We start from the raw sequence: 23,818 nt of genomic DNA, 5'->3' as shown, positions 1-23,818 counted from the left end.
TCAAGGCACAAGCCTGAAAGTTTCGCCACGTGAACACCAGCTTTCAATCCTATTTAGGTCGCTTTGGAGCAATTTCTGGTCATTATTGGAAGTTATGCGGCGGTACAGGTCACAGTCATCAGCGAAAAGACGAATTGTCGATGAAACGACGGAGGAAAGATCATTTATTAAGATGAAAAATAAAAGTGGGCCGAGCACTGAGCCCTCCGGGACACCAGAGGACTTTTGTTGTGGGAGAATGGTCATTTTCGATGACAGTGAATTGAGAGCGATCACTTAGGAAGCAGAGAATCATATTTAATATCAGGGGGTCAAGGCACAAGCATGAAAGTTTCGCCATGTGAACTACAGCTTTCAATCCTATTTAGGTCGCTTTGGAGCAATTTCTGATCATTATTGGAAGTTATGCGGCGGTACAGGTCACAGTCATCTGCGAAAATACGAATTGTCGATGAAACGTTGGAGGGAAGATCATTTATGAAGATGAAAAATAAAAGTGGGCCCAGCAGTGAGTCTTGCGGGACACCAGAGAAGACTTTTGTTGCGGGAGAATCGTAATTTTCGATGACAGTGAATTAAGAGCGATCAGTTAGGAAGCAGCGAATCCAATTTATTATCAGGAGATCAAGGCAGAAGTATGAAAGATTGGCCATGTGAACACCAGCTTTCAATTCTATTTAGGTCGCATTGGAGCAATACCTGATCATAATTGGAGGTTATGCGGCGGTAAAGGACAAAGTCATCTGCGAAAAGACGAATTGTCGATGAAATGACGGAGGAAAGATCATTTATGAAGATGAAAAATAAAAGTGGGCCGAGCACTGAGCCCTGCGGGACACCAGAGAATAATTTTGTTGTGGGGGAATGGTCATTTTCGATGAGAGTGAATTGAGAGTGATCAGTTAGGAAGCAGCGAATCCAGTTTAATATCAGGGGATCAAGGCACAAGCATGAAAGTTTAGCAATGCGAACACCTGATTTGAATACTATTTAGGTCGCATTGGAGCAATTCCTGATCATTATTGGAAGTTATGCGGCGGTACAGGACACAGTCATCTGCGAAAATACGAATTGTCGATGAAACGGTGGAGCGAAGATCATTTATGAAGATGAAAAATAAAAGTTGGCCCAGCAGTGAGTCTTGCGGGACACCAGAAAAGACTTTTGTTGTGGGAGAATGGTCATTTTCGATGACAGTGAATTGAGAGCGATCAGTTAGGAAGCAGCGAATCCAATTTAATATCAGGAGATCAAGGCACAAGTATGAAAGATTGGACATGTGAACACCAGCTTTCAATTCTATTTAGGTCGCATTGGAGCAATACCTGATCATTATTTTAAGTTATGCTGCGGTACAGGTCGCAGTCATCTGCGAAAAGACGAATTGTCGATGAAATATCGGAGGGAAGATCATTTATGAAGATGAAAAAAAAAATGGGCCGAGCAGCCAGCCTCTCGGGACACCAGATAAGATTTTTGTTGTGGGAGAATGGTCATTTTTAATGACAATGAATTGAGAGCGATCCGTTACGAAGCAGCTAATCAAATTTAATATCAGGGGATCAAGGCACAAATTTCGCAATGTGAACACCAGCTTTCAATTCTGTTTAGGTCGCATTGGAGCAATTTCTGATCATTATTGGAAGTTATGCGGCGGTACAGGTCACAGTCATCTGCGAAAAGACGAATTGTCGATGAAACGACGGAGGAAAGATCATTTATGAAGATGAAAAATAAAAGTGGGCCGAGCACTGAGCCCTCCGGGACACCAGAGGACTTTTGTTGTGGGAGAATGGTCATTTTCGATGACAGTGCATTGAGAGCAATCAGTTAGGAAGCAGCGAATCATATTTAATATCAGGGGGTCAAGGCACAAGCATGAAAGTTTCGCCATGTGAACTACAGCTTTCAATCCTATTTAGGTCGCTTTGGAGCAATTTCTGATCATTATTGGAAGTTATGCGGCGGTACAGGTCACAGTCATCTGCGAAAAGACGAATTGTCGATGAAACGACGGAGGAAAGATCATTTATGAAGATGAAAAATAAAAGTGGGCCGAGCACTGAGCCCTCCGGGACACCAGAGGACTTTTGTTGTGGGAGAATGGCCATTCTCGATGACAGTGAATTGAGAGCGATCAGTTAGGAAGCAGCGAATCATATTTAATATCAGGGGGTCAAGGCACAAGCATGAAAGTTTCGCCATGCGATCTACAGCTTTCAATCCTATTTAGGTCGCATTGGAGCAATTTCTGATCATTATTGGAAGTTATGCGGCGGTACAGGTCACAGTCATCTGCGAAAAGACGAATTGTCGATGAAACGACGGAGGAAAGATCATTTATGAAGATGAAAAATAAACGTGGGCCGAGCACTGAGCCCTCCGGGACACCAGAGGACTTTTGTTTTGGGAGAATGGTCATTTTCGATGACAGTGAATTGAGAGCGATCAGTGAGGAAGCAGTGAATCATATTTAATATCAGGGGGTCAAGGCACAAGCATGAAAGTTTCGCCATGCGAACTACAGCTTTCAATCCTATTTAGGTCGCATTGGAGCAATTTCTGATCATTATTGGAAGTTATGCGGCGGTACAGGTCACAGTCATCTGCCAAAAGACGAATTGTCGATGAAACGACGGAGGAAAGATCATTTATGAAGATGAAAAATAAAAGTGGGCCGAGCACTGAGCCCTCCGGGACACCAGAGGACTTTTGTTGTGGGTGAATGGTCATTTTCGATGACAGTGAATTGAGAGCGATCAGTTAGGAAGCTGCGAATCATATTTAATATCAGGGGGTCAAGGCACAAGCATGAAAGTTTCGCCACGTGAACACCAGCTTTCAATCCTATTTAGGTCGCTTTGGAGCAATTTCTGATCATTATTGGAAGTTATGCGGCGGTACAGGTCACAGTCATCTGCGAAAAGACGAATTGTCGATGAAACGACGGAGGAAAGATCATTTATGAAGATGAAAAATAAAAGTGGGCCGAGCACTGAGCCCTCCGGGACACCAGAGGACTTTTGTTGTGGGAGAATGGTCATTTTCGATGACAGTGAATTGACAGCGATCAGTTAGGAAGCAGCGAATCATATTTAATATCAGGGGGTTAAGGCACAAGCATGAAAGTTTCGCCACGTGAACACCAGCTTTCAATCCTATTTAGGTCGCTTTGGAGCAATTTCTGTTCATTATTGGAAGTTATGCGGCGGTACAGGTCACAGTCATCTGCGAAAAGACGAATTGTCGATGAAACGACGGAGGAAAGATCATTTATGAAGATGAAAAATAAAAGTGGGCCGAGCACTGAGCCCTCCGGGACACCAGAGGACTTTTGTTGTGGGAGAATGGTCATTTTCGATGACAGTGAATTGAGAGCGATCATTCAGGAAGCAGCGAATCATATTTAATATCAGGGGGTCAAGGCAGAAGCATGAAAGTTTCGCCACGTGAACACCAGCTTTCAATCCTATTTAGGTCGCTTTGGAGCAATTTCTGGTCATTATTGGAAGTTATGCGGCGGTACAGGTCACAGTCATCTGCGAAAAGACGAATTGTCGATGAAACGACGGAGGAAAGATCATTTATTAAAATGAAAAATAAAAGTGGGCCGAGCACTGAGCCCTCCGGGACACCAGAGGACTTTTGTTGTGGGAGAATGGTCATTTTCGATGACAGTGAATTGAGAGCGATCACTTAGGATGCAGCGAATCATATTTAATATCAGGGGGTCAAGGCACAAGCATGAAAGTTTCGCCATGTGAACTACAGCTTTCAATCCTATTTAGGTCGCTTTGGAGCAATTTCTGATCATTATTGGAAGTTATGCGGCGGTACAGGTCACAGTCATCTGCGAAAATACGAATTGTCGATGAAACGTTGGAGGGAAGATCATTTATGAAGATGAAAAATAAAAGTGGGCCCAGCAGTGAGTCTTGCGGGACACCAGAGAAGACTTTTGTTGCGGGAGAATGGCCATTCTCGATGACAGTGAATTGAGAGCGATCAGTTAGGAAGCAGCGAATCATATTTAATATCAGGGGGTCAAGGCACAAGCATGAAAGTTTCGCCATGCGATCTACAGCTTTCAATCCTATTTAGGTCGCATTGGAGCAATTTCTGATCATTATTGGAAGTTATGCGGCGGTACAGGTCACAGTCATCTGCGAAAAGACGAATTGTCGATGAAACGACGGAGGAAAGATCATTTATGAAGATGAAAAATAAACGTGGGCCGAGCACTGAGCCCTCCGGGACACCAGAGGACTTTTGTTTTGGGAGAATGGTCATTTTCGATGACAGTGAATTGAGAGCGATCAGTGAGGAAGCAGTGAATCATATTTAATATCAGGGGGTCAAGGCACAAGCATGAAAGTTTCGCCATGCGAACTACAGCTTTCAATCCTATTTAGGTCGCATTGGAGCAATTTCTGATCATTATTGGAAGTTATGCGGCGGTACAGGTCACAGTCATCTGCGAAAAGACGAATTGTCGATGAAACGACGGAGGAAAGATCATTTATGAAGATGAAAAATAAAAGTGGGCCGAGCACTGAGCCCTCCGGGACACCAGAGGACTTTTGTTGTGGGTGAATGGTCATTTTCGATGACAGTGAATTGAGAGCGATCAGTTAGGAAGCTGCGAATCATATTTAATATCAGGGGGTCAAGGCACAAGCATGAAAGTTTCGCCACGTGAACACCAGCTTTCAATCCTATTTAGGTCGCTTTGGAGCAATTTCTGATCATTATTGGAAGTTATGCGGCGGTACAGGTCACAGTCATCTGCGAAAAGACGAATTGTCGATGAAACGACGGAGGAAAGATCATTTATGAAGATGAAAAATAAAAGTGGGCCGAGCACTGAGCCCCCTGGGACACCAGAGGACTTTTGTTGTGGGAGAATGGCCATTTTCGATGACAGTGAATTGAGAGCGATCAGTTAGGAAGCAGCGAATCATATTTAATATCAGGGGGTCAAGGCACAAGCATGAAAGTTTCGCCATGCGATCTACAGCTTTCAATCCTATTTAGGTCGCATTGGAGCAATTTCTGATCATTATTGGAAGTTATGCGGCGGTACAGGTCACAGTCATCTGCGAAAAGACGAATTGTCGATGAAACGACGGAGGAAAGATCATTTATGAAGATGAAAAATAAACGTGGGCCGAGCACTGAGCCCTCCGGGACACCAGAGGACTTTTGTTTTGGGAGAATGGTCATTTTCGATGACAGTGAATTGAGAGCGATCAGTGAGGAAGCAGTGAATCATATTTAATATCAGGGGGTCAAGGCACAAGCATGAAAGTTTCGCCATGCGAACTACAGCTTTCAATCCTATTTAGGTCGCATTGGAGCAATTTCTGATCATTATTGGAAGTTATGCTGCGGTACAGGTCGCAGTCATCTGCGAAAAGACGAATTGTCGATGAAATATCGGAGGGAAGATCATTTATGAAGATGAAAAAAAAAATGGGCCGAGCAGCCAGCCTCTCGGGACACCAGATAAGACTTTTGTTGTGGGAGAATGGTCATTTTTGATGACAGTGAATTGAGAGCGATCCGTTAGGAAGCAGCGAATCAAATTTAATATCAGGGGACCAAGGCACAAGTTTCGCAATGTGAACACCAGCTTTCAATTCCTGATCATTATTGGAAGGTATGCGGTGGTAAAGATCACAGTCATCTGCGAAAAGACGAATTGTCGATGAAATGTCGGAGGGATGATCATTTATGAAGATGAAAAAAAAATGGGCCGAGCAGCGAGCCTCTCGGGACGCCAGAGAAGACTTTTGTTGTGGGAGAATGGGCATTTTCCATGACAGTGAATTGAGAGCGATCACTTAGGAAGGAGCGAATCCAATTTAATATCAGGAGATCAAGGCACAGACATGAAAGTTCGGCCATTTGAACACCAGCTTTCAATTCTTTTAGGTCGCATTGGAGCAATTCCTGATCATAATTGGAGGTTATGCGGCGGTAAAGGACACAGTCATCTGCGAAAAGACGAATTGTCGATGAAATGCCGGAGGAAAGATCATTTATGAAGATGAAAAATAAAAGTGGGCCGAGCACTGAGCCCTGCGGGACACCAGAGAATAATTTTGTTGTGGGGGAATGGTCATTTTCGATGAGAGTGAATTGAGAGTGATCAGTTAGGAAGCAGCGAATCCAGTTTAATATCAGGGGATCAAGGCACAAGCATGAAAGTTTAGCCATGCGAACACCTGCTTTGAATACTATTTAGGTCGCATTGGAGCAATTCCTGATCATTATTGGAAGTTATGCGGCGGTACAGGACACAGTCATCTGCGAAAATACGAATTGTCGATTAAACGGTGGAGGGAAGATCATTTATGAAGATGAAAAATAAAAGTGGGCCCAGCAGTGAGTCTTGCGGGACACCAGAAAAGACTTTTGTTGTGGGAGAATGGTCATTTTCGATGACAGTGAATTGAGAGCGATCAGTTAGGAAGCAGCGAATCCAATTTAATATCAGGAGATCAAGGCACAAGTATGAAAGATTGGACATGTGAACACCAGCTTTCAATTCTATTTAGGTCGCATTGGAGCAATTCCTGATCATTATTTTAAGTTATGCTGCGGTACAGGTCGCAGTCATCTGCGAAAAGACGAATTGTCGATGAAATATCGTAGGGAAGATCATTTATGAAGATGAAAAAAAAAAAATGGGCCGAGCAGCCAGCCTCTCGGGACACCAGATAAGATTTTTGTTGTGGGAGAATGGTCAATTTTGATGACAATGAATTGAGAGCGATCCGTTACGAAGCAGCTAATCAAATTTAATATCAGGGGATCAAGGCACAAATTTCGCAATGTGAACACCAGCTTTCAATTCTGTTTAGGTCGCATTGGAGCTATTCCTGATCATTATTGGAAGGTATGCGGTGGTAAAGGTCACAGTCATCCGCGAAAAGACGAATTCTCGATGAAATGTCGGAGGGAAGATCATTTATGAAGATGAAAAAAAAAATGGGCCGAGCAGCGAGCCTCTCGGGACACCAGAGAAGACTTTTGTTGTGGGAGAATGGTCATTTTCCATGACAGTGAATTGAGAGCGATCAGTTAAGAAGCAGCGAATCCAATTTAATATCAGGACATGAAGGCACAAGTATGAAAGATTGGCCATGTGAACACCAGCTTTCAATTCTATTTAGGTCGCATTGGAGCAATTCCTGATCATAATTGGAGGTTTTGCGGCGGTAAAGGACACAGTCATCTGCGAAAAGACGAATTGTCGATGAAATGACGGAGGAAAGATCATTTATGAAGATGAAAAAAAAAATGGGCCGAGCAGCCAGCCTCTCGGGACACCAGATAAGACTTTTGTTGTGGGAGAATGGTCATTTTTGATGACAGTGAATTGAGAGCGATCCGTTAGGAAGCAGCGAATCAAATTTAATATCAGGGGACCAAGGCACAAGTTTCGCAATGTGAACACCAGCTTTCAATTCCATTTAGGTCGCATTGGAGCAATTCCTGATCATTATTGGAAGGTATGCGGTGGTAAAGGTCACAGTCATCTGCGAAAAGACGAATTGTCGATGAAATGTCGGAGGGAAGATCATTTATGAAGATGAAAAAAAAAATGGGCCGAGCAGCGAGCCTCTCGGGACGCCAGAGAAGACTTTTGTTGTGGGAGAATGGTCATTTTCCATGACAGTGAATTGAGAGCGATCAGTTAGGAAGTACCGAATCCAATTTAATATCAGGAGATCAAGGCACAGACATGAAAGTTCGGCCATTTGAACACCAGCTTTCAATTCTTTTAGGTCGCATTGGAGCAATTCCTGATCATAATTGGAGGTTATGCGGCGGTAAAGGACACAGTCATCTGCGAAAAGACGAATTGTCGATGAAATGACGGAGGAAAGATCATTTATGAAGATGAAAAATAAAAGTGGGCCGAGCACTGAGCCCTGCGGGACACCAGAGAATAATTTTGTTGTGGGGGAATGGTCATTTTCGATGAGAGTGAATTGAGAGTGATCAGTTAGGAAGCAGCGAATCCAGTTTAATATCAGGGGATCAAGGCACAAGCATGAAAGTTTAGCCATGCGAACACCTGCTTTGAATACTATTTAGGTCGCATTGGAGCAATTCCTGATCATTATTGGAAGTTATGCGGCGGTACAGGACACAGTCATCTGCGAAAATACGAATTGTCGATGAAACGTTGGAGGGAAGATCATTTATGAAGATGAAAAATAAAAGTGGGCCCAGCAGTGAGTCTTGCGGGACACCAGAAAAGACTTTTGTTGTGGGAGAATGGTCATTTTCGATGACAGTGAATTGAGAGCGATCACTTAGGAAGCAGCGAATCATATTTAATATCAGGGGGTCAAGGCACAAGCATGAAAGTTTCGCCATGTGAACTACAGCTTTCAATCCTATTTAGGTCGCTTTGGAGCAATTTCTGATCATTATTGGAAGTTATGCGGCGGTACAGGTCACAGTCATCTGCGAAAATACCAATTGTCGATGAAACGTTGGAGGGAAGATCATTTATGAAGATGAAAAATAAAAGTGGGCCCAGCAGTGAGTCTTGCGGGACACCAGAGAAGACTTTTGTTGCGGGAGAATGGTCATTTTCGATGACAGTGAATTAAGAGCGATCAGTTAGGAAGCAGCGAATCCAATTTATTATCAGGAGATCAAGGCAGAAGTATGAAAGATTGGCCATGTGAACACCAGCTTTCAATTCTATTTAGGTCGCATTGGAGCAATACCTGATCATTATTTTAAGTTATGCTGCGGTACAGGTCGCAGTCATCTGCGAAAAGACGAATTGTCGATGAAATATCGGAGGGAAGATCATTTATGAAGATGAAAAAAAAAATGGGCCGAGCAGCCAGCCTCTCGGGACACCAGATAAGACTTTTGTTGTGGGAGAATGGTCATTTTTGATGACAGTGAATTGAGAGCGATCCGTTAGGAAGCAGCGAATCAAATTTAATATCAGGGGACCAAGGCACAAGTTTCGCAATGTGAACACCAGCTTTCAATTCCTGATCATTATTGGAAGGTATGCGGTGGTAAAGGTCACAGTCACCTGCGAAAAGACGAATTGTCGATGAAATGTCGGAGGGAAGATCATTTATGAAGATGAAAAAAAAAATGGGCCGAGCAGCGAGCCTCTCGGGACGCCAGAGAAGACTTTTGTTGTGGGAGAATGGGCATTTTCCATGACAGTGAATTGAGAGCGATCAGTTAGGAAGTAGCGAATCCAATTTAATATCAGGAGATCAAGGCACAGACATGAAAGTTCGGCCATTTGAACACCAGCTTTCAATTCTTTTAGGTCGCATTGGAGCAATTCCTGATCATAATTGGAGGTTATGCGGCGGTAAAGGACACAGTCATCTGCGAAAAGACGAATTGTCGATGAAATGACGGAGGAAAGATCATTTATGAAGATGAAAAATAAAAGTGGGCCGAGCACTGAGCCCTGCGGGACACCAGAGAATAATTTTGTTGTGGGGGAATGGTCATTTTCGATGAGAGTGAATTGAGAGTGATCAGTTAGGAAGCAGCGAATCCAGTTTAATATCAGGGGATCAAGGCACAAGCATGAAAGTTTAGCCATGTGAACACCAGCTTTCAATTTTATTTAGGTCGCATTGGAGCAATACCTGATCATTATTTTAAGTTATGCTGCGGTACAGGTCGCAGTCATCTGCGAAAAGACGAATTGTCGATGAAATATCGGAGGGAAGATCATTTATGAAGATGAAAAAAAAAAATGGGCCGAGCAGCCAGCCTCTCGGGACACCAGATAAGATTTTTGTTGTGGGAGAATGGTCATTTTTGATGACAATGAATTGAGATCGATCCGTTACGAAGCAGCTAATCAAATTTAATATCAGGCGATCAAGGCACAAATTTCGCAATGTGAACACCAGCTTTCAATTCTGTTTAGGTCGCATTGGAGCAATTCCTGATCATTATTGGAAGGTATGCGGTGGTAAAGGTCACAGTCATCTGCGAAAAGACGAATTGTCGATGAAATGTCGGAGGGAAGATCATTTATGAAGATGAAAAAAAAATGGGCCGAGCAGCGAGCCTCTCGGGACACCAGAGCAGACTTTTGTTGTGGGAGAATGGTCATTTTCCATGACAGTGAATTGAGAGCGATCAGTTAAGAAGCAGCGAATCCAATTTAATATCAAGACATGAAGGCACAAGTATGAAAGATTGGTTATGTGAACACCAGCTTTCAATTCTATTTAGGTCGAATTGGAGCAATTCCTGATCATAATTGGAGGTTTTGCGGCGGTAAAGGACACAGTCATCTGCGAAAAGACGAATTGTCGATGAAATGACGGAGGAAAGATCATTTATGAAGATGAAAAAAAAAAATGGGCCGAGCAGCCAGCCTCTCGGGACACCAGATAAGACTTTTGTTGTGGGAGAATGGTCATTTTTGATGACAGTGAATTGAGAGCGATCCGTTAGGAAGCAGCGAATCAAATTTAATATCAGGGGACCAAGGCACAAGTTTCGCAATGTGAACACCAGCTTTCAATTTCATTTAGGTCGCATTGGAGCAATTCCTGATCATTATTGGAAGGTATGCGGTGGTAAAGGTCACAGTCATCTGCGAAAAGACGAATTGTCGATGAAATGTCGGAGGGAAGATCATTTATGAAGATGAAAAAAAAAAATGGGCCGAGCAGCGAGCCTCTCGGGACGCCAGAGAAGACTTTTGTTGTGGGAGAATGGTCATTTTCCATGACAGTGAATTGAGAGCGATCAGTTAGGAAGTAGCGAATCCAATTTAATATCAGGAGATCAAGGCACAGACATGAAAGTTCGGCCATTTGAACACCAGCTTTCAATTCTTTTAGGTCGCATTGGAGCAATTCCTGATCATAATTGGAGGTTATGCGGCGGTAAAGGACACAGTCATCTGCGAAAAGACGAATTGTCGATGAAATGACGGAGGAAAGATCATTTATGAAGATGAAAAATAAAAGTGGGCCGAGCACTGAGCCCTGCGGGACACCAGAGAATAATTTTGTTGTGGGGGAATGGTCATTTCCGATGAGAGTGAATTGAGAGTGATCAGTTAGGAAGCAGCGAATCCAGTTTAATATCAGGGGATCAAGGCACAAGCATGAAAGTTTAGCCATGCGAACACCTGCTTTGAATACTATTTAGGTCGCATTGGAGCAATTCCTGATCATTATTGGAAGTTATGCGGCGGTACAGGACACAGTCATCTGCGAAAATACGAATTGTCGATGAAACGTTGGAGGGAAGATCATTTATGAAGATGAAAAATAAAAGTGGGCCCAGCAGTGAGTCTTGCGGGACACCAGAAAAGACTTTTGTTGTGGGAGAATGGTCATTTTCGATGACAGTGAATTGAGAGCGATCAGTTAGGAAGCAGCGAATCCAATTTAATATCAGGAGATCAAGGCACAAGTATGAAAGATTGGACATGTGAACACCAGCTTTCAATTCTATTTAGGTCGCATTGGAGCAATACCTGATCATTATTTTAAGTTATGCTGCGGTACAGGTCGCAGTCATCTGCGAAAAGACGAATTGTCGATGAAATATCGGAGGGAAGATCATTTATGAAGATGAAAAAAAAATGGGCCGAGCAGCCAGCCTCTCGGGACACCAGATAAGATTTTTGTTGTGGGAGAATGGTCATTTTTGATGACAATGAATTGAGAGCGATCCGTTACGAGGCAGCTAATCAAATTTAATATCAGGGGATCAAGGCACAAATTTCGCAATGTGAACACCAGCTTTCAATTCTGTTTAGGTCGCATTGGAGCAATTCCTGATCATTATTGGAAGGTATGCGGTGGTAAAGGTCACAGTCATCTGCGAAAAGACGAATTGTCGATGAAATGTCGGAGGGAAGATCATTTATGAAGATGAAAAAAAAATGGGCCGAGCAGCGAGCCTCTCGGGACACCAGAGAAGACTTTTGTTGTGGGAGAATGGTCATTTTCCATGACAGTGAATTGAGAGCGATCAGTTAAGAAGCAGCGAATCCAATTTAATATCAGGACATGAAGGCACAAGTATGAAAGATTGGCCATGTGAACACCAGCTTTCAATTCTATTTAGGTCGCATTGGAGCAATTCCTGATCATAATTGGAGGTTTTGCGGCGGTAAAGGACACAGTCATCTGCGAAAAGACGAATTGTCGATGAAATGACGGAGGAAAGATCATTTATGAAGATGAAAAAGAAAAGTGGGCCGAGCACTGAGCCCTCCTGGACACCAGAGAAGACTTTTGTTCTGGGGGAATGGTAGATTTCGATGACAGTGAATTGAGAGTGATCAGTTAGGAAGCAGCGAATCCAATTTAATATCAGGAGATCAAGGCACAAGTATGAAAGATTGGCCATGTGAACACAAGCTTTCAATTCTATTTAGGTCGCATTGGAGCAATACCTGATCATTATTTTAAGTTATGCTGCGGTACAGGTCATTGTCATCTGCGAAAAGACGAATTGTCGATGAAATGTCGGAGGGAAGATCATTTATGAAGATGAAAATAAAAATGGGCCGAGCAGACAGCCTCTCGGGACACCAGATAAGACTTTTGTTGTGGGAGAATGCTCATTTTTGATGACAGTGAATTGAGAGCGATCCGTTAGGAAGCAGCGAATCCAATTTAATATCAGGAGATCAAGGCACAAGCATGAAAGTTTGGCCATGTGAACACCAGCTTTCAATTCTATTTAGGTCGCATTGGAGCAATTCCTGATCATTATTGGAAGTTATGCGGTGGTACAGGACACAGTCATCTGCGAAAAGACGAATTGTCGATGAAATGTCGGAGGGAAGATCATTTATGAAGATGAATAATAGAAGTGGGCCCAGCAGTGAATCTTGCGGGACACCAGAGAAGACTTTTGTTGTGGGAGAATGGTCATTTTCGATGACAGTGAATTGAGAGCGATCAGTTAGGAAGTAGCGAATCCAATTTAATATCAGGAGATCAAGGCACAGACATGAAAGTTTCGCCATGCGAACACCTGCTTTGAATTCTATTTAGGTCGCATTGGAGCAATTCCTGATCATAATTGGAGGTTATGCGGCGGTAAAGGACACAGTCATCTGCGAAAAGACGAATTGTCGATGAAATGACGGAGGAAAGATCATTTATGAAGATGAAAAATAAAAGTGGGCCGAGCACTGAGCCCTGCGGGACACCAGAGAAGTCTTTTGTTGTGGGGGAATGGTAGATTTCGATGACAGTGAATTGAGAGTGATCAGTTAGGAAGCAGCGAATCCAATTTAATATCAGGGGATCAAGGCACAAGCATGAAAGTTTAGCCATGCGAACACCTGCTTTGAATACTATTTAGGTCGCATTGGAGCAATTCCTGATCATTATTGGAAGTTATTCGGCGGTAAAGGACACAGTCATCTGCGAAAAGACGAATTGTCGATGAAATGACGGAGGAAATATCATTTATGAAGATGAAAAATAAAAGTGGGCCGAGCACTGAGCCCTCCTGGACACCAGAGAAGACATTTGTTCTGGGGGAATGGTAGATTTCGATGACAGTGAATTGAGAGTGATCAGTTAGGAAGCAGCGAATCCAATTTAATATCAGGAGGTCAAGGCACAAGCATGAAAGTTTCGCCATGCGAACACCTGCTTTGAATTGTATTTAGGTCGCATTGGAGGAATTCCTGATACTAATTGGAGGTTATGCGGCGGTAATGGACACAATCATCTGCGAAAAGACGAATTGTCGATGAAATGACGGAGGAAAGATCATTTATGAGATGAAAAAAAAATGGGCCGAGCAGCGAGCCTCTCGGGACACCAGAGAAGACTTTTATTGTGGGAGAATGGTCATTTTCCATGACAGTGAATTGAGAGCGATAAGTTAGGAATCAGCGAATCCAATTTAATATCAGGAGATCAAGGCACAAGTATGAAAGATTGGCCATGTGAACACAAGCTTTCAATTCTATTTAGGTCGCATTGGAGCAATACCTGATCATTATTTTAAGTTATGCTGCGGTACAGTTCACAGTCATCTGCGAAAAGACGAATTGTCGATGAAATGTCGGAGGGAAGATCATGTATGAAGATGAAAAATAAAAGTGGGGCGAGCAGCGAGCCTTGCGGTATACCAGACAAAACTTTTGTTGTGGGAGAATGGTCATTTTCGATGACAGTGAATTGAGAGCGATCACTTAGGAAGCAGCGAATCATATTTAATATCAGGGGGTCAAGGCACAAGCATGAAAGTTTCGCCATGCGAACACCTGCTTTGAATTCTATTTAGGTCGCATTGGAGCAATTCCTGATACTAATTGGAGGTTATGCGGCGGTAAAGGACACAATCATCTGCGAAAAGACGAATTGTCGATGAAATGACGGAGGAAAGATCATTTATGAAGATGAAAAATAAAAGTTGGCCGAGCAGTGAGCCCTCCGGGACACCAGAGAAGACTTTTGTTGTGGGAGAATGGTAATTTTTGATGACAGTGAATTGAGAGCGATCACTTAGGAAGCAGCGAATCATATTTAATATCAGGGGATCAAGGAACAAGCATGAAAGATTCGCCATGTGAACACCAGCTTTCAATTCTATTTAGGTCGCATTGGAGCAATTCCTGATCATTATTTTAAGTTATGCTGCGGTACATGTCACAGTCATCTGCGAAAAGACGAATTGTCGATGAAATGTCGGAGGAAAGATCATTTATGAAGATGAAAAATAAAAGTAGGCTGAGCACTGAGCCCTGCGGGACACCAGAGAAGACTTTTGTTGCGGGGGAATGGTAGATTTCGATGACAGTGAATTGAGAGTGATCAGTTAGGAAGCAGCGAATCCAATTTAATATCAGGAGATCAAGGCACAAGTATGAAAGATTGGCCATGTGAACACCAGCTTTGAATTCTATTTAGGTCGCATTGGAGCAATTCCTGATCATTATTGGAAGGTATGCGGTGGTACAGGTCACAGTCATCTGCGAAAAGACGAATTGTCGATGAAATGCCGGAGGGAAGATCATTTATGAAGATGAAAAAAAAAATGGGCCGAGCAGCGAGCCTCTCGGGACACCAGAGAAGACTTTTGTTGTGGGAGAATGGTCATTTTCCATGACAGTGAATTGAGAGCGATCAGTTAGGAAGCAGCGAATCCAGTTTAATATCAGGGGATCAAGGCACTAGCATGAAAGTTTCGCCATGTGGACACCAGCTTTAAATTCTATTTAGGTAGCATTGGAGCAATTCCTGATCAATATTGGAAGTTATGCGGCGGTACCGGACACAGTCATCTGCGAAAAGACGAATTGTCGATGAAATGTCGGAGCGAAGATCATTTATGAAGATGAAAAATAAAAGTGGGCCCAGCAGTGAGTCTTGCGGGACACCAGAGAAGACTTTTGTTGTGGGAGAATGGTCATTTTCGATGACAGTGAATTGAGAGCGATCATTTAGAAAGCAGCGAATCCAATTTAATATCAGGAGATCAAGGCACAAGTATGAAAGTTTGGCCATGTGAACACCAGCTTTCAATTCTATTTAGGTCGCATTGGAGCAATACCTGATCATTATTTTAAGTTATGCTGCGGTACAGGTCACAGTCATCTGCGAAAAGACGCATTGTCGATGAAATGACGGAGGAAAGATCATTTATGAAGATGAAAAATAAAAGTGGGCTGAGCACTGAGCCCTGCGGGACACCAGAGAAGACTTTTGTTGTGGGGGAATGGTAGATTTCGATGACAGTGAATTGAGAGTGATCAGTTAGGAAGCAGCGAATCCAATTTAATATCAAGAGATCAAGGCACTAGTATGAAAGATTGGCCATGTGAACACCAGCTTTCAATTCTATTTAGGTTGCATTGGAGCAATACCTGATCATTATTTTAAGTTATGCTGCGGTACAGGTCACAGTCATCTGCGAAAAGACGAATTGTCGATGAAATATCGGAGGGAAGATCATTTATGAAGATGAAAAAAAAAATGGGCCGAGCAGACAGCCTCTCGGGACACCAGATAAGACTTTTGTTGTGGGAGAATGCTCATTTTTGATGACACTGAATTGAGAGCGATCCGTTAGGAAGCAGCGAATCCAATTTAATATCAGGGGATCAAGGCACAAGTTACTCACTGTGAACACCAGCTTTCAATTCTATTTAGGTCGCATTGGAGCAATTCCTGATCATTATTGGAAGGTATGCGGTGGTACAGGTCACAGTCATCTGCGAAAAGACGAATTGTCGATGAATTTCGAAGGGAAGATCATTTATGCAGATGAAAAAAAAATGGGCCGAGCAGCGAGCCTCTCGTGACACCAGAGAAGACTTTTGTTGTGGGAGAATGGTCATTTTCCATGACAGTGAATTGAGAGCGATCAGTTAGAAAGCAGCGAATACAATTTAATATCAGGAGATCAAGGCACAAGTGTGAAAGATTGGCCATGTGAACACCAGCTTTCAATTCTATTTAGGTCGCATTGGAGCAGTTATTGATCTTTATTAAGAGGTATGCGGTGGTACAGGTCACAGTCATCTGCGAAAAGACGAATTGTCGATGAAATGTCGGAGGGAAGATCATTTATGAAGATGAAAAATAAAAGTAGGCCCAGAAGCGAGCCTCTCGGGACACCAGAGAAGACTTTTGTTGTGGGAGAATGGTCATTTTCCATGACAGTGAATTGAGAGCGATCAGTTAGGAAGCAGCGAATTCAGTTTAATATCAGGGGATCAAGGCACAAGCATGAAAGTTTGGCCATGTGAACACCAGCTTTAAATTCTATTTAGGTAGCATTGGAGCAATTCCTGATCAATATTGGAAGTTATGCGGCGGTACCGGACACAGTCATCTGCGAAAAGACGAATTGTCGATGAAATGTCGGAGCGAAGATCATTTATGAAGATGAAAAATAAAAGTAGGCCCAGCAGCGAGCCTATCGGGACACCAGAGAAGGCTTTTGTTGTGGGAGAATGGTCATTTTCCATGACAGTGAATTGAGAGCGATCAGTTAGGAAGCAGCGAATCCAGTTTAATATCAGGGGACCAAGGCACTAGCATGAAAGTTTCGCCATGTGGACACCAGCTTTAAATTCTATTTAGGTAGCATTGGAGCAATTCCTGATCAATATTGGAAGTTATGCGGCGGTACCGGACACAGTCATCTGCGAAAAGACGAATTGTCGATGAAATGTCGGAGCGAAGATCATTTATGAAGATGAAAAATAAAAGTGGGCCGAGCAGCGAGCCTTGCGCGACACCAGAGAAGACTTTTGTTGTGGGAGAATGGTCATTTTCGATGACAGTGAATTGAGAGTGATCAGTTAGGAAGCAGCGAATCCAGTTTAATATAAAGGGATCAAGGCACAAGCATGAAAGTTTGGCCATGTGAACACCAGCTTTCAATGCTATTTAGGTCGCATTGGAGCAATTGCTGATCATTATTAGAAGTTATGCGGCGGTACAGGACACAGTGATCTGCGAAAATACGAATTGTCGATGAAACGTTGCAGGGAAGATCATTTATGAAGATGAAAAATAAAAGTGGGCCCAGCAGTGAGTCTTGTGGGAGACCAGAGAAGACTTTTGTTGTGGGAGAATGGTCATTTTCGATGACAGTGAATTGAGAGCGATCAGTTAGGAATCAGCGAATCCAGTTCAATATCAGGAGATCAAGGCACAAGCATGAAAGTTTGGCCATGTGAACACCAGCTTTCAATTCTATTTAGGTCGCATTGGAGCAATACCTGATCATTATTTTAAGTTATGCTGCGGTACAGGTCGCAGTCATCTGCGAAAAGACGAATTGTCGATGAAATATCGGAGGAAAGATCATTTATGAAGATGAAAAAAAAAAATGGGCCGAGCAGCCAGCCTCTCGGGACACCAGATAAGACTTTTGTTGTGGAAGAATGGTCATTTTTGATGACAGTGAATTGAGAGCGATCCGTTAGGAAGCAGCGAATCCAATTTAATATCAGGGGATCAAGGCACAAGTTACTCAATGTGAACACCAGCTTTCAATTCTATTTAGGTCGCATTGGAGCAATTCCTGATCATTGTTGGAAAATATGCGGTGGAACAGGTCACAGTCATCTGCGAAAAGACGAATTGTCGATGAATTTCGGAGGGAAGATCATTTATGAAGATAAAAAAAAATGGGCAGAGCAGCGAGCCTCTCGGGACACCAGAGAAGACTTTTGTTGTGGGAGAATGGTCATTTTCCATGACAGTGAATTGAGAGCGATCAGTTAGGAAGCAGCGAATCCAATTTAATATCAGGAGATCAAGGCACAAGTGTGAAAGATTGGCCATGTGAACACCAGCTTTCAATTCTATTTAGGTCGCATTGGAGCAGTTATTGATCTTTATTGGAAAGTATGCGGTGGTACAGGTCACAGTCATCTGCGAAAAGACGAATTGTCGATGAAATGTCGGAGGGAAGATCATTTATGAAGATGAAAAAAAAAAAAATGGGCCGAGCAGCGAGCCTCTCGGGACACCAGAGAAGACTTTTGTTGTGGGAGAATGGTCATTTTCCACGACAGTGAATTGAGAGCGATCAGTTAGGAAGCAGCGAATCCAGTTCAATATCAGAGGATCAAGGCACAAGCATGAAAGTTTGGCCATGTGAACACCAGCTTTCAATTCTATTTAGGTCGTATTGGAGCAATTCCTGATCATTATTGGAAGTTATGCTGTGGTACAGGACACAGTCATCTGCGAAAAGACGAATTGTCGATGAAATGTCGGAGGGAAGATCATTTATGAAGATGAAAAATAGAAGTGGGCCCAGCAGTGAGTCTTGCGGGACACCAGAGAAGACTTTTGTTGTGGGAGAATGGTCATTTTCGATGACAGTGAATTGAGAGCGATCAGTTAGGAAGCAGCGAATCCAGATTAATATCAGGGGATCAAGGCACAAGCATGAAAGTTTCGCCATGCGAACAGCTGCTTTAAATTCTATTTAGGTCGCTTTGGAGCAATTCCTGATCATAATTATAGGTTATGCGGCGGTAAAGGACACAGTCATCTGCGAAAAGACGAATTGTCGATGAAATGACGTAGGAAAGATCATTTATGAAGATGAAAAATAAAAGTGGGCCGAGCACTGAGCCCTGCGGAACACCAGAGAAGACTTTTGTTGTGTGGGAATGGTAGATTTCGATGACTGTGAATTGAGAGTGATCAGTTAGGAAGCAGCGAATCCAATTTAATATCAGGAGATCAAGGCACAAGTATGAAAGATTGGCCATGTGAACACCAGCTTTCAATTCTATTTAGGTCGCATTGGAGCAATACCTGATCATTATTTTAAGTTATGCTGCGGTACAGGTCACAGTCATCTGCGAAAAGACGAATTGTCGATGAACTGTCGGAGGGAAGATGATTTATGAAGATGAAAAAAAAATGGGCCGAGCAGCCAGCCTCTCGGGACACAAGATAAGACTTTTGTTGTGGGAGAATGGTCATTTTTGATGACAGTGAATTGAGAGCGATCCGTTAGGAAGCAGCGAATCCAATTTAATATCAGGGGATCAAGGCACAAGTTTCGCAATGTGAACACCAGCTTTCAATTCTATTTAGCTCGCATTGGAGCAATTCCTGATCATTATTGGAAGGTATGCGGTGGTGCAGGTCAAGTCATCTGCGAAAAGACGAATTGTCGATGAAATGCCGGAGGGAAGATCATTTATGAAGATGAAAAAAAAAATGGGCCGAGCAGCGAGCCTCTCGGGACACCAGAGAAGACTTGTTGTGGGAGAATGGTCATTTTCCATGACAGTGAATTGAGAGCGATCAGTTAGGAAGTAGCGAATCCAGTTTAATATCAGGAGATCAAGGCACAAACATGAAAGTTTGGCCATTTGAACACCAACTTTCAATTCTTTTAGGTCGCATTGGAGCAATTCCTGATCATAATTGGAGGTTATGCGGCGGTAAAGGACACAGTCATCTGCGAAAAGACGAATTGTCGATGAAATGACGGAGGAAACATCATTTATGAAGATGAAAAATAAAAGTGGGCCGAGCACTGAGCCCTGCGGGACACCAGAGAATACTTTTGTTGTGGGGGAATGGTCATTTTCGATGAGAGTGAATTGAGAGTGATCAGTTAGAAAGCAGCGAATCCAGTTTAATATCAGGAGATCAAGGCACAAGCATGAAAGTTTGGCCATGTGAACACCAGCTTTCAATTCTATTTAGGTCGCATTGGAGCAATTCCTGATCATTATTGGAAGTTATGCGGTGGTACAGGACACAGTCATCTGCGAAAAGACGAATTGTCGATGAAATGTCGGAGGGAAGATCATTTATGAAGATGAAAAATAGAAGTGGGCCCAGCAGTGAATCTTGCGGGACACCAGAGAAGACTTTTGTTGTGGGGGAATGGTAGATTTCGATGACAGTGAATTGAGAGTGATCAGTTAGGAAGCAGCGAATCTAATTTAATATCAGGAGATCAAGGCACAAGTATGAAAGATTGGCCATGTGAACACCAGCTTTGAATTCTATTTAGGTCGCATTGGAGCAATTCCTGATCATTATTGGAAGTTATGCGGCGGTAAAGGACACAGTCATCTGCGAAAAGACGAATTGTCGATGAAATGTCGGAGGGAAGACCATTTGTGAGATGAAAAAAAAATGGGCCGAGCAGCGAGCCTCTCGGGACACCAGAGAAGACTTTTATTGTGGGAAATGGTCAATTTCCATGACAGTGAATTGAGAGCGATCAGTTAGGAAGCAGCGAATCCAATTTAATATCAGGAGATCAAGGCACAATTATGAAAGATTGGCCATGTGAACACCAGCTTTGAATTCTATTTAGGTCGCATTGGAGCAATTCCTGATCATAATTGGAAGTTATGCGGCGGTAAAGGACACAGTCATCTGCGAAAAGACGAATTGTCGATGAAATGACGGAGGAAATATCATTTATGAAGATGAAAAATAAAAGTGGGCTGAGCACTGAGCCCTGCGGGACACCAGAGAAGAATTTTGTTGTGGGAGAATGGTCATTTTCCATGACAGTGAATTGAGAGCGATCAGTTAGGAAGCAGCGAATCCAATTTAATATCAGGAGATCAAGGCACAAGTGTGAAAGATTGGTCATGTGAACACCAGCTTTCAATTCTATTTAGGTCGCATTGGAGCAGTTATTGATCTTTATTGGAAGGTATGCGGTGGTACAGGTCACAGTCATCTGCGAAAAGACGAATTGTCGATGAAATGCCGGAGGGAAGATCATTTATGAAGATAAAAAAAAAAATGGGCCGAGCAGCGAGCCTCTCGGGACACCAGAGAAGACTTTTGTTGTGGGAGAATTGTCATTTTCCATGACAGTGAATTGAGAGCGATCAGTTAGGAAGTAGCGAATCCAATTTAATATCAGGAGATCAAGGCACAAGCATGAAGTTTGGCCATGTGTACACCAGCTTTCAATTCTATTTAGGTCGCATTGGAGCAATTCCTGTTCATAATTGGAGGTTATGCGGCGGTAAAGGACACAGTCATCTGTGAAAAGACGAATTGTCGATGAAATGTCGGAGGGAAGATCATTTATGAAGATGAAAAATAGAAGTGGGCCCGGCAGTGAGTCTTGCGGGACACCAGAGGAGACTTTTGTTGTGGGAGAATGGTCATTTTCGATGACAGTGAATTGAGAGCGATCAGTTAGGAAGCAGCGAATCCAGTTTAATATCAGGGGATCAAGGCAAAAGTATGAAAGATTCGCCATTTGAACACCAGCTTTCAATTCTATTTAGGTCGCATTGGAGCAATGCCTGATCATAATTGGAGGTTATGCGGCGGTAAAGGACACAGTCATCTGCGAAAAGACGAATTGTCGATGAAATGACGGAGGAAAGATCATTTATGAAGATGAAAAATAAAAGTGGGCCGAGCACTGAGCCCTGCGGGACACCAGAGAAGACTTTTGTTGTGGGGGAATGGTAGATTTCGATGACAGTGAATTGAGAGTGATCAGTTAGGAAGCAGCGAATCCAATTTAATATTAGGAGATCAAGGCACAAGTATGAAAGATTGGCCATGTGAACACAAACTTTCAATTCTATTTAGGTCGCATTGGAGCAATACCTGATCATTATTTTAAGTTATGCTGCGGTACAGGTCACAGTCATCTGCGAAAAGACGAATTGTCGATGAAATGTCGGAGGGAAGATCATTGATGAAGATGAAAAATAAAAGTGGGGCGAGCAGCGAGCCTTGCGGTACACCAGACAAAACTTTTGTTGTGGGAGAATGGTCATTTTCGATGACAGTGAATTGAGAGCGATCACTTAGGAAGCAGCGAATCATATTTAATATCAGGGGGTCAAGGCACAAGCATGAAAGTTTCGCCATGCGAACACCTGCTTTGAATTCCATTTAGGTCGCATTGGAGCAATTCCTGATCATAATTGGAGGTTATGCGGCGGTAAAGGACACAGTCACCTGCGAAAAGACGAATTGTAGATGAAGTGACGGAGGAAAGATCATTTATGAAGATGAAAAATAAAAGTGGGCTGAGCACTGAGCCCTGCGGGACACCAGAGAAGACTTTTGTTGTGGGGGAAGGGTAGATTTCGATGACAGTGAATTGAGAGTGATCAGTTAGGAAGCAGCGAATCCAATTTAATATCAGGAGATCAAGGCACTAGTATGAAAGATTAGCCATGTGAACACCAGCTTTCAATTCTATTTAGGTCGCATTGGAGCAATACCTGATCATTATTTTAAGTTATGCTGCGGTACAGGTCACAGTCATCTGCGAAAAGACGAATTGTCGATGAAATGTCGGAGGGTGATCATTTATGAAGATGAAAAAAAAAATGGGCCGAGCAGACAGCCTCTCGGGACACCAGATAAGACTTTTGTTGTGGGAGAATGCTCATTTTTGATGACAGTGAATTGAGAGCGATCCGTTAGGAAGCAGCGAATCCAATTTAATATCAGGGGATCAAGGCACAAGTTACTCAATGTGAACACCAGCTTTCAATTCTATTTAGGTCGCATTGGAGCAATTCCTGATCATTATTGGAAGGTATGCGGTGGTACAGGTCACAGTCATCTGCGAAAAGACGAATTGTCGATGAATTTCGGAGGGAAGATCATTTATGAAGATGAAAAAAAAAATTCGCCGAGCAGCGAGCCTCTCGTGACACCAGAGAAGACTTTTGTTGTGGGAGAATGGTCATTTTCCATGACAGTGAATTGAGAGCGATCAGTTAGGAAGCAGCGAATCCAATTTAATATCAGGAGATCAAGGCACAAGTGTGAAAGATTGGCCATGTGAACGCCAGCTTTCAATTCTATTTAGGTCGCATTGGAGCAATTCCTGATAATTATTGGAAGTTATGCGGTGGTACAGGACACAGTCATCTGCGAAAAGACGAATTGTCGATGAAATGTCGGAGCGAAGATCATTTATGAAGATGAAAAATAAAAGTGGGCCGAGCAGCGAGCCTTGCGCGACACCAGAGAAGACTTTTGTTGTGGGAGAATGGTCATTTTCGATGACAGTGAATTGAGAGTGATCAGTTAGGAAGCAGCGAATCCAGTTTAATATCACGGAATCAAGGCACAAGCATGAAAGTTTGGCCATGTGAACACCAGCTTTCAATTCTATTTAGGTCGCATTGGAGCAATTGCTGATCATTATTGGAAGTTATGCGGCGGTACAGGACACAGTCATCTGCGAAAATACGAATTCTCGATGAAACGTTGCAGGGAAGATCATTTAAGAAGATGAAAAATAAAAGTGGGCCCAGCAGTGAGTCTTGTGGGAGACCAGAGAAGACTTTTGTTGTGGGAGAATGGTC

This window comes from Amblyomma maculatum, chromosome 3, assembly GCF_055883805.1.
Source record: "Amblyomma maculatum isolate TAMU_Amacu chromosome 3, ASM5588380v1, whole genome shotgun sequence".
Classification (NCBI taxonomy): Eukaryota; Metazoa; Arthropoda; class Arachnida; order Ixodida; family Ixodidae; genus Amblyomma; species Amblyomma maculatum.
The sequence above is the reverse complement of the archived record's forward strand: the minus strand, read 5'-3'. Positions refer to the sequence as shown.